General features: G+C 41.4%; 1 pseudogene; it reads right to left on the reverse strand.

Moving 5' to 3' along the window:
* LOC122074784 overlaps positions 1–13,900 on the reverse strand; it is a 43,545-nt pseudogene that overhangs the window by 13,299 nt on the left and 16,346 nt on the right.

Consider the following 13,900-nt stretch of genomic DNA (forward strand, 5'->3'; position numbering starts at 1 on the left):
ATCTCAACAGCTACTCTAGACTGGTGCTGTTTTTAATATCTATTTTTTGTTGTTCCAAGCTAGAGTCTTTGATGCAGATAAGTCACTTAATGGGCTTATTTGATTGCAAATAAACCTTAGGTTGGGTTATGTATGTATTGGGCCTTTGATCCCATGGGTTTTCTTTGTAATGGGCCACTTTAATGGGCTTAAAATATGGGTAGAGAGTAGGAAAACGGGATTTAATTCATCAGTTTAGTTAGAGTCCTGTTTTGATCATATTATCTGCCATGTTATCTTATTTTATTGAATATAGTACAGATCCTACCTGGGATTAGGATCACTTGTGATTCTAGTTCTACATTAGCCTTTGATATATATATATATATACACACTCCAGATTGAGGGGGAGTGTCAAAGATACATGGCATGGGATGTCCTTGTTAGGTTATATTTGCTAACTAAGTAAGAGTTCGTTTCCTTTTCCTTTTATGATAACAATCAACAATATTATAAATAAGATGAGTTGCTGGTGGTAGACTTCACAAATCTACCCACAGCTTGTCTAACTTCTGGTTTTCTCTCATCTCTCTCTTCTCCTTGCTTCTTCTCTGGTTTTGGTTTCTCAAGTTCTTAAATTTTTACAACCAGAACTTTATTTCTTACAAATATAGTACTCTACAGCCGATTAGTGTAGAGGTCTGCACTTTTCTTCAACAATTTTCTTCTCTTGTGCAAGGCTAGGTATTGGTTATTCTTGATCGGATTCTACTACATGGTATAAAAGCAAGTTTAATCAGCATCTCGATACTGGTTTGGAAATCTCCAAGGCAAGACTGGTGTGTGTGCAGCAATTACTTCTTCTTGTGTTCGAGATGTCTTCCCTTGTCATTTGAAATAAGGGAACAAGGGTTTAATGTGTTTCTGTGATCTGGGCTGATCAAAGTATAGACTGTTTTGATCATGTGTGAGATCTGATTGGTTATGGTGCTTCAAGCAAGATAAGTATTCTTTATTCTATTCTCATGTGATACAATCTTCTCCACTGAGATTTTTCTTGGAAGTCTGAATTGATATTTTGAGAATCCTTGTGGTATAACGATTTTCAAAGGGCATCTTTCCATTGTTGGATCTAGCCCATGTTTCGAATATGTTCTCTACTATTTAGAGAGGTCAATTGGCCTTAAATTCAGAGCCATTAGATCTGTTTTGGTGCATTTTATTTAAGAGTTCTTATACAAGTAGGGTTTTCAGGGGGACAAAAAAAGTCAACTACCTTTGTCCGATTTACTTCGAACTTTCAATATTGTTCTCCTATAATAACAAGTTAACGGAGCTTATTTTCGAAGCTATCAAAGAAGATTTACTCCACGTGATTGGGCACATAGTTATCATGGCGACACCTAGTTGGCGATTTGGCATCCTGGCGGAAAAAGAAGTTCATGGCAGTGCTATGATTTACGTGACTCACAAATGGCGGTCGCCATGGCACCGCCATGGACGTCAGGTCAAGCTTGATTCACTAGGCGATCGATTTTTTGTAAAATGTAGGGTGATTTTGATAGGGTTATGTTGATTTTTGATAATTTAATGTTGCTTAATGTTGGTTTTATATGTTATAGGGTATATATTGTAGGCTTGTAGCATGCTAAATAACTTTAGAAAATAGGGAAAAAATAAAAGTAGCATACTAAATAACTTTAGAGAATAAGGAAAATAAAAAATGACACATGGGCGATTTGACTGCCATGGCAACGTCATAACGGGTGATTCATTGTCAAATCGATTAGCCACCCCTCCACCGCCTTGGATCGATTTGACGCCGTGACAACTATGATTGGGCATGCTTATTTCCTGCTGTTTGAATATATTTTCTACCTGCAATTTGGTCCTGGTCTGCCAGTGTTGATTCTGGTTTGATATCTGGTGCTGCCTTTGGTTTTATTCTGCTCTGATATATGCATCTGGGTTTGGTTCTTCCCTGCAGTTTAATTCTTGTTATGCTAAATGATTCTGGTTCAAATATAGATTGATATGTGTTGCTGAAATTGATATTTGGTTGTGGTGTGATAGTTGGTCTTGCTACTGGTTGTGGTTTACTAATCACCATTGTTACTGAGGGTTTATATTAATGCTCAAGGAAAACCTGAATAGAAACATTATCAACTTGGAAATTTCTCAAACCATTGCACACAATTAGCAAAAAGAAACAGAAATTACCTCACTGTTAAGTGCAGAAGCAGCTGATCCTCGGCCTTCAGGTTCAATTGCAAGTAGAACATCCAGGAGAGCCAAAGCAGATGGAGTAGAGTCCTTAAATGTCTCAGCGACACAACGCTTGTAAGGGTGTTGAGGCTTAAAAATGGTTGCATGTGGTAATTTTGACTTCCTCCAGTATTCCTCAGATGGGGAACCACAAAGCTTAAAGATCTTATGCAGTTGCTCTACCTAGTAACAGAAAATATGGAGCTTTCAATCACCAATCAAATCCACATCACATAACAAGGCAGAAATCTAACTCCTTTCCCGTATCTATTACTAGAATGGTGTACCCAGTGCATGAGGCACCCACTACTATGGGGTCATAATGTACGCAGCCTTACCTCCACTTCGTGGAGAGGCTGTTTCCTGACTAGAACCCACAAAACTAGATCACAATGGAGCAACCTTACAGTTGCGTCAAGGTCTGCCCTCTTACGTTAGTCTAACATTTGAAAAGTAGGAAATTGATCTGAAGAACTCACATGATATATTAATAACTTAACGGAAATATATTGCATCAGATCCATAGTTGTTTAGGCGGCACCTTGGTTGCCTAGGCAGGCACCTTGGATGCCTTGTTGGTGTCACTTTGTGTCTGGACCCCCTCCCCAATGCCTTGGATCGCTTAGACGCCGTGACAACTATCAGAACATATACCATATACCAATGATGCATCGTAAGAGCACTTGGGAGTGGTTGCTTTCTACAGAATATATAATATCACTCATAGCCCATGCAAAATTGGATCACCGAGAGATTTAAACTCGTGGTTGAAGTTAAGGTGGTTTTTACAATTAGTGGTGAATATTAGCTATGTATAGATTACATTGAGGTGTCTAAGGAGTCTTTTGGAGTTATAATTTCACGTTATTGTAAATAAAGCATACTCCCAAGCGGTTAGAACAAGGAGTCTAACCATGGTATCTCTCTCTCTTCTTCTTCTTCACTGCTCCTGGTTATCAAGATCAGATTTTGTAACGTGTTATCAGAGCAATGAAGAAAAAGAAAAAAAAAAATTTCATGTAAATGCTGTTCTATTCTGCTTCAACATTCTTTATTGTTGAAACCCTAGTTGGATAAGAATGAACAAAAACTATGGTTTGTTGCACTTATTTATTGCAGTTCTTCCCTCCGTGTGAAGTGTTGATGTGTTGGTCTTCTTGCTGCTGCTACTGCTGTTCTTATTCTCTGCACATGAGGTTCTTCTTGGTCTGTGACTGCTGGTATTTATTTCCTGCGCAGGATACTTCTCTCCTGCGATATAGCAGCTGCTACTGTTCCTGTTTCTTCTTACTGTTTGTGGTTCATATGCTGTTCTTAACTTGATGACCTGATCTTTCCCAGTAAATTTGGTGGATTTCTGCGCATACTATCTGCAGTGTATTCCTGCTGCCAATAGGAAACATCATAACTGGGAATATAACCCTTGGATGTCTTATCATATTAGATAAGTTATCTCTGCCCTTTAAGGTGTATTTGTTTCAATTTCAACCTAATAGGATAGGTTGATGAAAAGTTCTGTTGTTTCCCATATTTAAGGATCTGGAGTTACTAATTATGTTATACTGCAGTTTATACTTTAACTGTTCATTACATTTTTACCAAAGTTTGGGAGTTGTTTCCTAACCTTAAGACCATCACTTGATTTTAGTTTGAAGCAGATCAGATCATCACATTGCTAGATATGGGTTTGCCTATTTTTCTGCTCCTTGGTTTTTGCAGTTAAGGAGTCACATTATATTATTTAATATATATAATAAAATATTGTTGTAATATGGGTGTCATATGGTTTATGGGTATAAGGGTAATCTGGTCTTTGCACTTGTATTATTTCTCTTATAAATAAAATAGGGCTGTGTCTAAGTGGCACGTCTAATTCCCCTAATTTCATCATGGTATCAGAATGAAGATCCACATTGGAATCTGAGCCCTAATGTAGCCACCCATAGACCTTCCACCCAACACCTACCTCCACCACCTCTCTCTCTCTCTCTTTTTTTTTTTTTGGATGAATAAATAATTCATTGCCAAGAGGAAGAGAATATACAAGGGAAAAAAGGAGGGGGGCAACAGGAACAAACCCAAAAGGACCAAGAGGCTAGGTCCCAAACAACCTAACCAAGGGAAGTTTATCAATTGGAGGGGGGGGGATGGTGTCCGTAGGGAGGCCCCAAGAGACAACAATGAGCCTACTCCTCGGGGTGTTATGGTCTGTAACGCAAAGATCTGAGTCTGGACGTAACATCAAGATAGATGGCTTTCCAAATCCCTTCGAAGGAACGGGAGTTGGGGGTCCATCTACGAAGATTACGTTCCATCCAGAGGTGGTTGATGGTGGCGCAAAAGGCAAGCTTTCCAATGATATCACAAATGGTGGAGCCACTAAAGGTCATGTCAATCCAGATCCATTCCCGAGGGAAGGGGAGGATGGGCCGGGGGAGGGCCAGCAGGAGTGGTGGACTTTTTTCCAAACAGAGGAAAAATGACAGGAGAAGAAAAGATGATTTACATCTTCCGTGCCACTCCAACACAAACAACAAGAAGTAGGGACCTGGATGTGTCAGTAATTGAGGAAAGCCTGTGTGGGGAGGCAGTAGGAGAGAGCCCACCAAGCGGTGAAACTATGGCGAGGGATATGCCCTTTAAACCAAATGATGTTCCTCCAGGGGATAAGAGGGTCTTTTGAGCGAATGAAGTTCCAAGCAGAGGCGGACGAGAATAAGCCCAAGGGGGAGGGCTTCCAAGTTATTGAATCCTGGAACCCTTTGTGACTAGGGGGGATGGGAGGGAGGGCGGACCAGAGGTCAGCCAAGGGGGGGTCCAGCCATTGTGGGAAAGGATGGAGGCCACCATAGCAGAGCGATAAGAGCCCGAGGAAGCAATGATTCTAGGGGAGACCAAGGGGAGAAGGATTCCAGCCGGATGCCAAAGGTCAAGCAAGAGCAGAGTAGAGGAGCCGTTACCAATGGTGCAGGAGATGGCAAAGAGGGCTAGGGGTATGGACTTGAGGATACCACGCCAGCTCCTGGAAGCATCAGGGGAAGGAGAGATAATCCAAATGGATTCATTTTTGAGAGGGACAGAGTAAATCCAAGAGACCCAGTGCTTGCTACTTGGAGGCTATCTTCCAAATGAGTTTGAGGATAGCAGTAGAGTTGACGTCCTTGATTTTGCGGAGACCCATACCACCTTCGGCCTTAGGATGGCAAACTTTGGACCAGCTCATGGGGTGGAGGAATCTGGTGGTATTGGATCTTTTCCATATGAAGGCACAAAGGATTGAGTCAATGGCCTTACACGTGGAAGCGGGGAGTAAGAAGATGCCCGATCAGTAAACGTAAAGGGATTAGAGGACTGATTGGATGAGAATAAGGTGGCCGGCATAGGAGAGCAGCTTGCCTTTCCAAAGGTAAAGCCTCTTCCTGATGGAGTTAATGATGGGGGAGCAGTGGTGAGAGGAGAGACGTGAGGAAACGAGGGGGAGGGATCCCAGAGAGAAGCCAGAGGTGGCAAGGAGATGGGCTTGGTGCGCATCAGAGACACCCGAGAGGAAGAGATTGGATTTGAGAAGGTTGATTTTCAGGCCAGAGAGGGGCCCAAAGAGGTGAAGGGAGGTCATGATGTTGGTGATAGAGGTGGGGTCAGCTTTAAAGAAGATCATGAGATCATCAGCAAAAGCCAGATGGGTTAGCGAAAGGGCTCTGCATTTGGGGATGCGGGAGACTAGGTGTTGATCAGTGGAGGATAGGATCGAGCGGGATAGGACTTCAAGGGCCAGACAAAAGAGAAAAGGAGAAAGGGGACATCCTTTTCGGATGCCCACAGAGGAGGAGAAATAGCCAGCTGGACTACCATTAGTGAGGACAAATAAGCAGGGGGGTGGAGATACAGGAGAGATCCCAATGGACAAAGGACGGGGGGAAGGACATTTGGAGAAGAACCTTGGAGATGAAATCCCAGCGGATAGAATCAAATGCCCTATGAATGTCAATCTTCATGAGGGCAGAAGGAGAGTGGGATTTGCAATTGAAGCCCCTGACAATCTCCTGGCAGAGGAGGATGTTGTCCGAGATACTTCGACTCGCAGTGAAGGAAGATTGATTTGGACTGACCAGGGAATTGATAACCTTTTGAATCCGATTGGCAAGAATCTTGGTGATGAATTTGTAGAGAAGATTGTAGAGGGAAATGGGCCTGAAATCGATTATGCACTAGGCACCATCCTTCTTGGGAATGAGGCACAAAAAGGAATGGTTGATGCCTGAGATTTGGGAGGGATTGAGAAAGAAGCTATGGATGGCAAAGATGAGATCATCACGGATGATATGCCAGCAGATGGAAAAGAATCCCATGCTAAACCCATCCGGACCAGGGGCTTTGTTGGCTTTATGATGAAGGATAGTAGATAGGATTTTGTCATCCGAGGGGATGGAAAGGAGGGATAGGATGAGGTGATCGGGAATGAATTTATTAAGGGAGTTGGGGGGGAGGGGGGATGAAGGGGTCAAGTGAGGGTTGAAGAGGTCATCGAAATACGAGACCGCTTCAGCTTTGATATCCGAGGGAGAGAGAAGCTCTGTGCCAAAGCGGGAGATGAGCTTGAGGATGGAGTTGGAATTGGTGCGAGCTTTGAGGGAGCAGTGGAAATAAGCTGAGTTGGAATCACCAAGCTCAAGCCATTTGATCCTAGATTTTTTACGGAGGAAGGATCCTTCCTGGGCAAGGCGGGAGGAGAGATCAAGGGTAGCCAACTTTTCTTCCTCAGCCAAGGAAGGGTTGAGAGGATCAAGCTGAAGCCTGGACTGAATGAGGATTAAGCTAAAGCCTGGACTGAATGAGGTCAAGATTTGCTTGGCAAGCAGAAATCTGATTAGATATGTTGCAAAAAGTGGCAATGTTCTAGGATTTGAGAGCCACTTTGACATTTTTGAGCTTTTTTGCAAAAGTAATGAGCGGAGTGGCAAAGATAGGGATGGGAATGGCCCAGGTGTCTAACCAAGGGAAGAAATCCCTCGTGGTGGGACCACATGTTAAAGTACTTAAAGGGTTTGGGACCAAAGGAGATCTTGGTCTGAACAAATAGGGAGATGGGAGAGTGATCAAAGATGCTCGGGAGGTCAAAGCTAGCATAGGAAGCATGGAAAGATGTGAGCCAAGGCTCGTTGACAAGGAGTCGGTCAAATTTACACGCCACCCTATCATGTCTGTCCACTACGGCGGTTATGCCAAGTGAACTTAGAGCCAGACCAACGGAGTCCAGTACGCCTCTCTCTCTTTCTCCCTTCGTTCTCTTAAACCACCCCCAATGGTGACTTCTCTCCACTGAGGATTTTCGCCTCTTGTGGATTGATTTGATGAAGTAAAACCTTAGTGAAGGTTTCAGATCCACATGATTTGAAGTGTTTTTTTTAATTGATGTTGTAACTCGATAGAGATCAGCAGCCATGTTTGAGGATTCCCATGGCTATTCTGGCTAGCTTACAGGGGAATCTAAGAAGCCTATTGCTGCTGGTCCATCTCAGAAGAAATGGACTTCAGATAACTCCATTATGATTTCATTCCTCATTAACTCTGACTCCCAAGTCCCAACATTCCTCGGGATACCTTTTACTGGATGTTGCTGCCAAGATCTGAAAAGCGGTCAAAGATATGTATTCCTAGGTAGGGAATGATGCCCAAGTGTATGAGTTGCGCAAGAAGATCCATGATCTCAAGTAGCAAGAGCATGACTTTATCCTAATATTATTGAAAATTATGTGGGATTTGGAAAGAGCTGGATTTTTATGAAAACGCCCATGCTACTTGTACCACAAATGCTACAAGTTTCAAGAAAAAAGAAGATAAAATCTGTGCCCCCATGATTTTTTGGCTGGTCTCAATATTGAATTTGACTATATTCGTGCACACGTCCTTAATGCAGGAGTAGATTACAAGAAACTAACCCCCAACAGTTTATAATCCCAAACAAGACAAATAGGATTAGGAAACAAAGAAATAAGACCAGCAAATAAACCCCCAAGGATACAATACCCATACAGGAGCAAAACTAGCCCAAAACCCAACCCAATAGGAGAGAGAAAGACCTGCTATAGAGCTGGAGAGAGAGAGGTGCGGCTTGGTCTATAGGGCTCCAATTGAGCTCCAAATTTGGTCGATTGTAGGGCCCAGGATATGAAGAGCTTCTGATGGATGGTTTGAGAGTTATGCGTTTTCTTGATTTTCAAACCTAGGAGAGAGAATGAGAAGGATTTTGTAGGAACAACAACTTAGCTAATTCAGAATACGTTCAAGAGAGGATCGATTGACCTTCTTCGAGTGTAGAACTAGTCCCCCAAAGGATCTGTAGGTCAGATCTCAGACTTGGGCAGCAATGGAAGTTGATTGGCTTCAAGAATAGGAACTCTTTAGCTGATCGATTGTGACTCTTGCAGTTCTGGACAGATTTGGTTCTTATTGAAGGTTGATGACAATAACAGTAAACAAAGAAAAGAATTGAATGCTAAAACAAAGAAGAAACAAGGGAAAGGTGGGAGAGGAAGTGGCTATCTCAGCCTGGGCTTCTCACCCACAGCTGTCCTAGCCGCTCTAAGCAATAAACTGCAAATTATCTTTATTCCAATATGAAATTATGAGTACATAGGCTCCTCTATTTAAAGATGGCAGAATAACAATCCTATCATAACTAGGAGCTAGTTTCCATATAGGACTAAACACTCCTAGCAGGACTTGGACTCATAATAGGACTAGGACTATAAGTTCAACATGGAGTAGGTAACTAACTAGTCGTTCACTAATAGGGAAACCTAAACTGAATAAAATTGAAATAACAAAAGAAATAGACTCAAAACATGACTCCAACTAAACTAATGAATTAAATCCCGTTTTCCTACTTTCTACCCATATTTTAGGCCCATTAAAGTGGCCTATTACAAAGAAAACCCATGGGATCAAAGGCCCAACACATACATAACCCAACCCAAGGCTTATTTGCAATAAAATAAACCCATTGACTTATCTGCATCAATTCTCCCTCTCTTAGAAAAAATTCGTTCTCAAATTTTGTAGAGTGTGAAGGTGATTATATCATGATGCACGTCCCTCTTCAAGCCGCAAAAAAATTCAGGTAGCTCTTTGATAATAAAGATGTAGTCTAGACTGTGAAGAGCTCGATCTTCAAGATACTTTAATGAGATGATGAACTCTACATGCTCAATCTCAAGGTATTTAGTTGTATCCATGGGGTCATCCACATGTATGCTTTCAACCACTGTGTTCTTGACCTCCATAATTTCAATCTCAAGCTCCTTAGGATCTTCCTCTTGGCTATTCACAGTCATCACAAAAGTTGAAGCACCATTCTCCTTGGGTTCGATACTTCGATGTCCTTATCCACAATTGTGACTATGTTGCTTTTGATTTCATCCACATTAATTGCTTTGATAGGAACATCGATGACTCCTCTCCCTCGGCAGTAGGAGTGGCTGGATTTTCACCCACACTAAGCTCAACTTCTAACTCTGGTTCACATACATAACCCAACCCAAGGCTTATTTGCAATAAAATAAGTCCATTGACTTATCTACATCAATTCTCCCTCTCTTAGAAAAAATTCATCCTCGAATTTTGTAAAGTGTGAGGGTGATTATATCATGGTGCACATCCCTCTTCAAGCCGTAGAAAAATTCAGGTAACTCTTTGATAATAAAGATGTAGTTTAGAATGTGAGGAGCTCGATCTTCAAGATACTTTAATAAGATGATGAACTCCACATGCTCAATCTCAAGGTATTCAATTGTATCCATGGGGTCATCCACATGTACGCCTTCAACCACTGTGTTCTTGACCTCCACAATTTCAGTCTCAAGCTCCTTAGGATCTTCCTCTTGGCTATTCACAGTCATCACAGAAGTTGAAGCACTCAAGCACCTCTCCTTGGGTTCGATGTCCTTATCCACAATTGTGACTATGTTGCTTTTGATTTCATCCACATTAATTGCTCTGATAGGAACATCAATGACTACCTCTCCCTCCGTAGTAGAAGTGGCTGGATTTTCACCAACACTAAGCTCAACTTCTGACTTTGGTTCACTGGTTGGAGGTGTTTTCTCCGGTTGCTCCTTTGCAATGCATTGCGCAATAGAGGCCGATGATTCCTTCATGCTTTTATCAATTGTGGGTGGCTGTTGGAAATATGGTGGAAGTACATTCTTCATTCTTGCTTAGATAGGTACATGCCCGCCAACTCATATTGCATCTCATCCCACATTCTAGGTTTACATCCCTAAGCTTGAAGTTACCTTTCCCGGACTCTGCATTATATACGAACACAATCACTCATTTGGAAGCAAACATATTGAAGCCATTGCGTCTCTAACAAGTTGTAGTTGTCAAAGCATACATCTAATTCATACATCCATTCAAAGAATTCCCCACGAAAATAATATGGCTGAGCATTAGATTGGGCAGCAGTAGTCTGAGTATTGGCGTGAGTAGCAATAGACTCTTTTAGTTTAACTAACTGTTGGTAATATCCTTCCATCCTTGCAGTCAAGGTTTGAAGGGACATCCACACATCCTCCAGAGTGATTTGTTTAGAGCTTTCTTCAACCATAGCTCTGATACCACTTAATGCAAGAGTAGATTACAAGAAACTAACCCCCCAACAGTTTATAACCCCAAACAAGACAAATAGGACCAGGAAACAAAGAAATAAGATCATCAAATAAACCCCCAAGGATACAATACCCATACAGGAGCAAAACCAGCCCAAACCCAACCCGATAGGAAAGAGAAAGACCTGGTATAGAGATGGAGAGAGAGAAGTGCGGCCAGGTCTGTAGGGCTCCAACTGAGCTACAAATTTGGTCAATTGTAGGGCCTAGAGAGGACACAAAAACCTCTAAATATGAAGAGCATCTGACTGCTGGTTTGAGAGATATGCGCTTTATTGATTTTCAGACCTAGGAGAGAGAATAAGACGGATTTTGCAGGAACAGAAACTTATCTACTTTAGAATACCTTCAAGAGAGGATCAATTGATCTTCTTAGAGTGTAAAACCAGTCCCCCAAAGGATCTGTAAGTCAGATCTCAGACTTGGGCCGTAATGGAGGTCAATTGGCTTTAAGAATAGGAACTCTTTGGCTGATCGATTGTGACTCTTGTAGTTCTTGACAGATTTGGTTCTTTTTTAAGACTGATTACAATAACAGTAAACAAAGAAAAGAATTTAATTCTGAAACAAAGAAGAAACAAGGGAAAAGTGGGAGAGGAAGTGGCCATCTCAGCCTGGGCTTTTCACCCACAGCTATCCCAGCTACTCTAAGCAATAAACTACAAATTATCTTTATTCCAATCTGAAATTATGACTACATAGGCTCCTCTATTTAAAGAGGGCAGAATAGCAATCCTATCATAACTAGGAGCTAGTTTCCAAATAGGACTAGGCACTCCTAACAAGACTTGGACTCATAATGGACTAGGACTATAACTCCAACATGGAGTAGGTAACTAACTAATCATTCACTAATAGGGAAACCTAAACTGACTAAATCTGAAATAACAAATGATACAGACTCAAAACAAGACTATAACTAAACTAGTGAATTAAATCTCATTTTTTTACTTTCTACCCATATTTTAGGCCCATTAAAGTGGCCTATTAGAAAGAAAACCCATGGGATCAAAGGCTCAATTGCCCAACACAAACATAACCCAACCCAAGGCTTATTTGCAATAAAATAAACTCATTAAGTGAGTTATCTACATCAGTCCTTAACCGAGATCCTTTTCCATCTTTGGAGCAAGCCTATGCAATGGTTCAATCAGAAGACAACAGCCGCATTGTGATGTTGCAGCCTCCTTCCCCAAATCGATCAACCCTCTTTATTGGTTCGGGCACTACTTCTGCTTCCTCACATGGTCTCCCACGTACAGGAGATCATCCCTCTTTTGATAAGGAACCTCTTACGTTTGAACATTGTTGTAAGGAGCATCATACCAAAGAGTTATGTTGGAGGCTTCATGGTCGCCTTGCCAACTCTGGCCATGGTCGTGGTCGTGGTCGTGGTCGTGGTCGTGGTCATGGTCGAGGACGTGCCAATCAAACCCAGGCTAATCACACTGAGGGTTTGAGAGTGCCCCTACTAGTTACGGTTCTTCCTTGTCCCAAGATGAAATTTCTCTCCTCCGGCAATTTATGACCAAATTGGAACCGTCTCAATCTTCTACCAATTCTGCCTCCTCTTTGGTTGTCTATAGCTCAAATCTCACGAGTTCAAGTATCCCATTTGGTGGTCATTGCGAATCAGATATATCTCGAACCTGGATAACAGAATCAGGTGCCACCAATCACATGACTGGTGCTTCCAGTTTAATTTTTTGAGTATCCTCCTTGTTCTGGTAAAGACTAAGTAAGGGTTGCCGATGGAAATCTTTCCACCATCTCCAGAAAGGGCTCTGTTTTTTGTTCCCCTACATTGTCTCTATCCTCTGTTTTGCACATCCCCAATTTTTCTACTTATCTTTTGTCCATTAGTAGTTTAATAGCCAATCTTAATTGTAAAGTCAACTTATCTCTCTTATTATGTTTTTCAGGACCTGGTAACAGGAAAATGGTTGGTTGTGGTAGAATGCAAGGTGGGTTGTATCTACTTGAGAGTGGTACTTCTTCGGTTACCGGTTCTTCATCAACTCCTCAAACAGATTTTGCATCAGCCCCATTATCGGAGTTGCTTTCATGGCATCGCTGCTTTAGTCATCCCCTTTGGAGGCTTTAGCCAGGATTTTTCCTTCATTATTTCAGAAAAATACGAGTGACACTTTTTGTGAAGCCTGTGTTTTGGCCAAACAAACTCATACTGTTTACGTTGAATGAATAATAAAAGTACTATTCCCTTTGCTTTAATCTACTCCGATGTTTGGAGTCCATCCTGTTGTGTGTCTATTAATGGGTATCGTTAGTTTATCACATTATTGATTGTCATTCTCCTACTCCCTGGATTTATTTGTTGTGTTTTAAAAGTGAAGCCTTTCATTTCTTCAATCATTTAGTAGCATGGTTCAGACCATGGTTCAACATTTTGAACGAAATCAACCATTTTGGCCGTATCGAAGGAGATCGAGATAAAATGCACTGGTACTTATAAGTTCCCGATTTCGATCCATTTCAACAAAATTTTTACCATTTTGATAGGCTCAACCATTTTGGTCTAACCAGCCCCTTATAAAAAAGGCTTATTTTGAGTGAAACAAGCGCATTTTGCAAAAATCGACTTCTCTCCCCCCTTATTTTGGCTGTAAGAGGTGGGAAACATAGGAAATCAGCCAAGAAATTGAAATTACTCCATCTATCTTTCATTCTACACTTGAATCTTACAAAACCAAAGTACATTTACCTAACAAAAGGTTCTTGAACCAAAAAGGTAAACCCCATTTTTCCCAAATATCATTTGTTTTTGTACCAATGTACTTGTAAATATAGTAGAATAATTTCAATTTTTATCATTTGTTTTGCATCCTCTACATTATGTTTTGTTTGTTTTAATTATGCACTTTTCATTTTTAGCTATTAACTTATATATATAGTAGTACAACTTCAGTCAACGTACACTAGCAATCTTGGGTCAACATCACAAGTATCACTTTAGGTGTTTTTTTTTT

Source organism: Macadamia integrifolia, chromosome 3, assembly GCF_013358625.1.
Source record: "Macadamia integrifolia cultivar HAES 741 chromosome 3, SCU_Mint_v3, whole genome shotgun sequence".
NCBI lineage: Eukaryota > Viridiplantae > Streptophyta > Magnoliopsida > Proteales > Proteaceae > Macadamia > Macadamia integrifolia.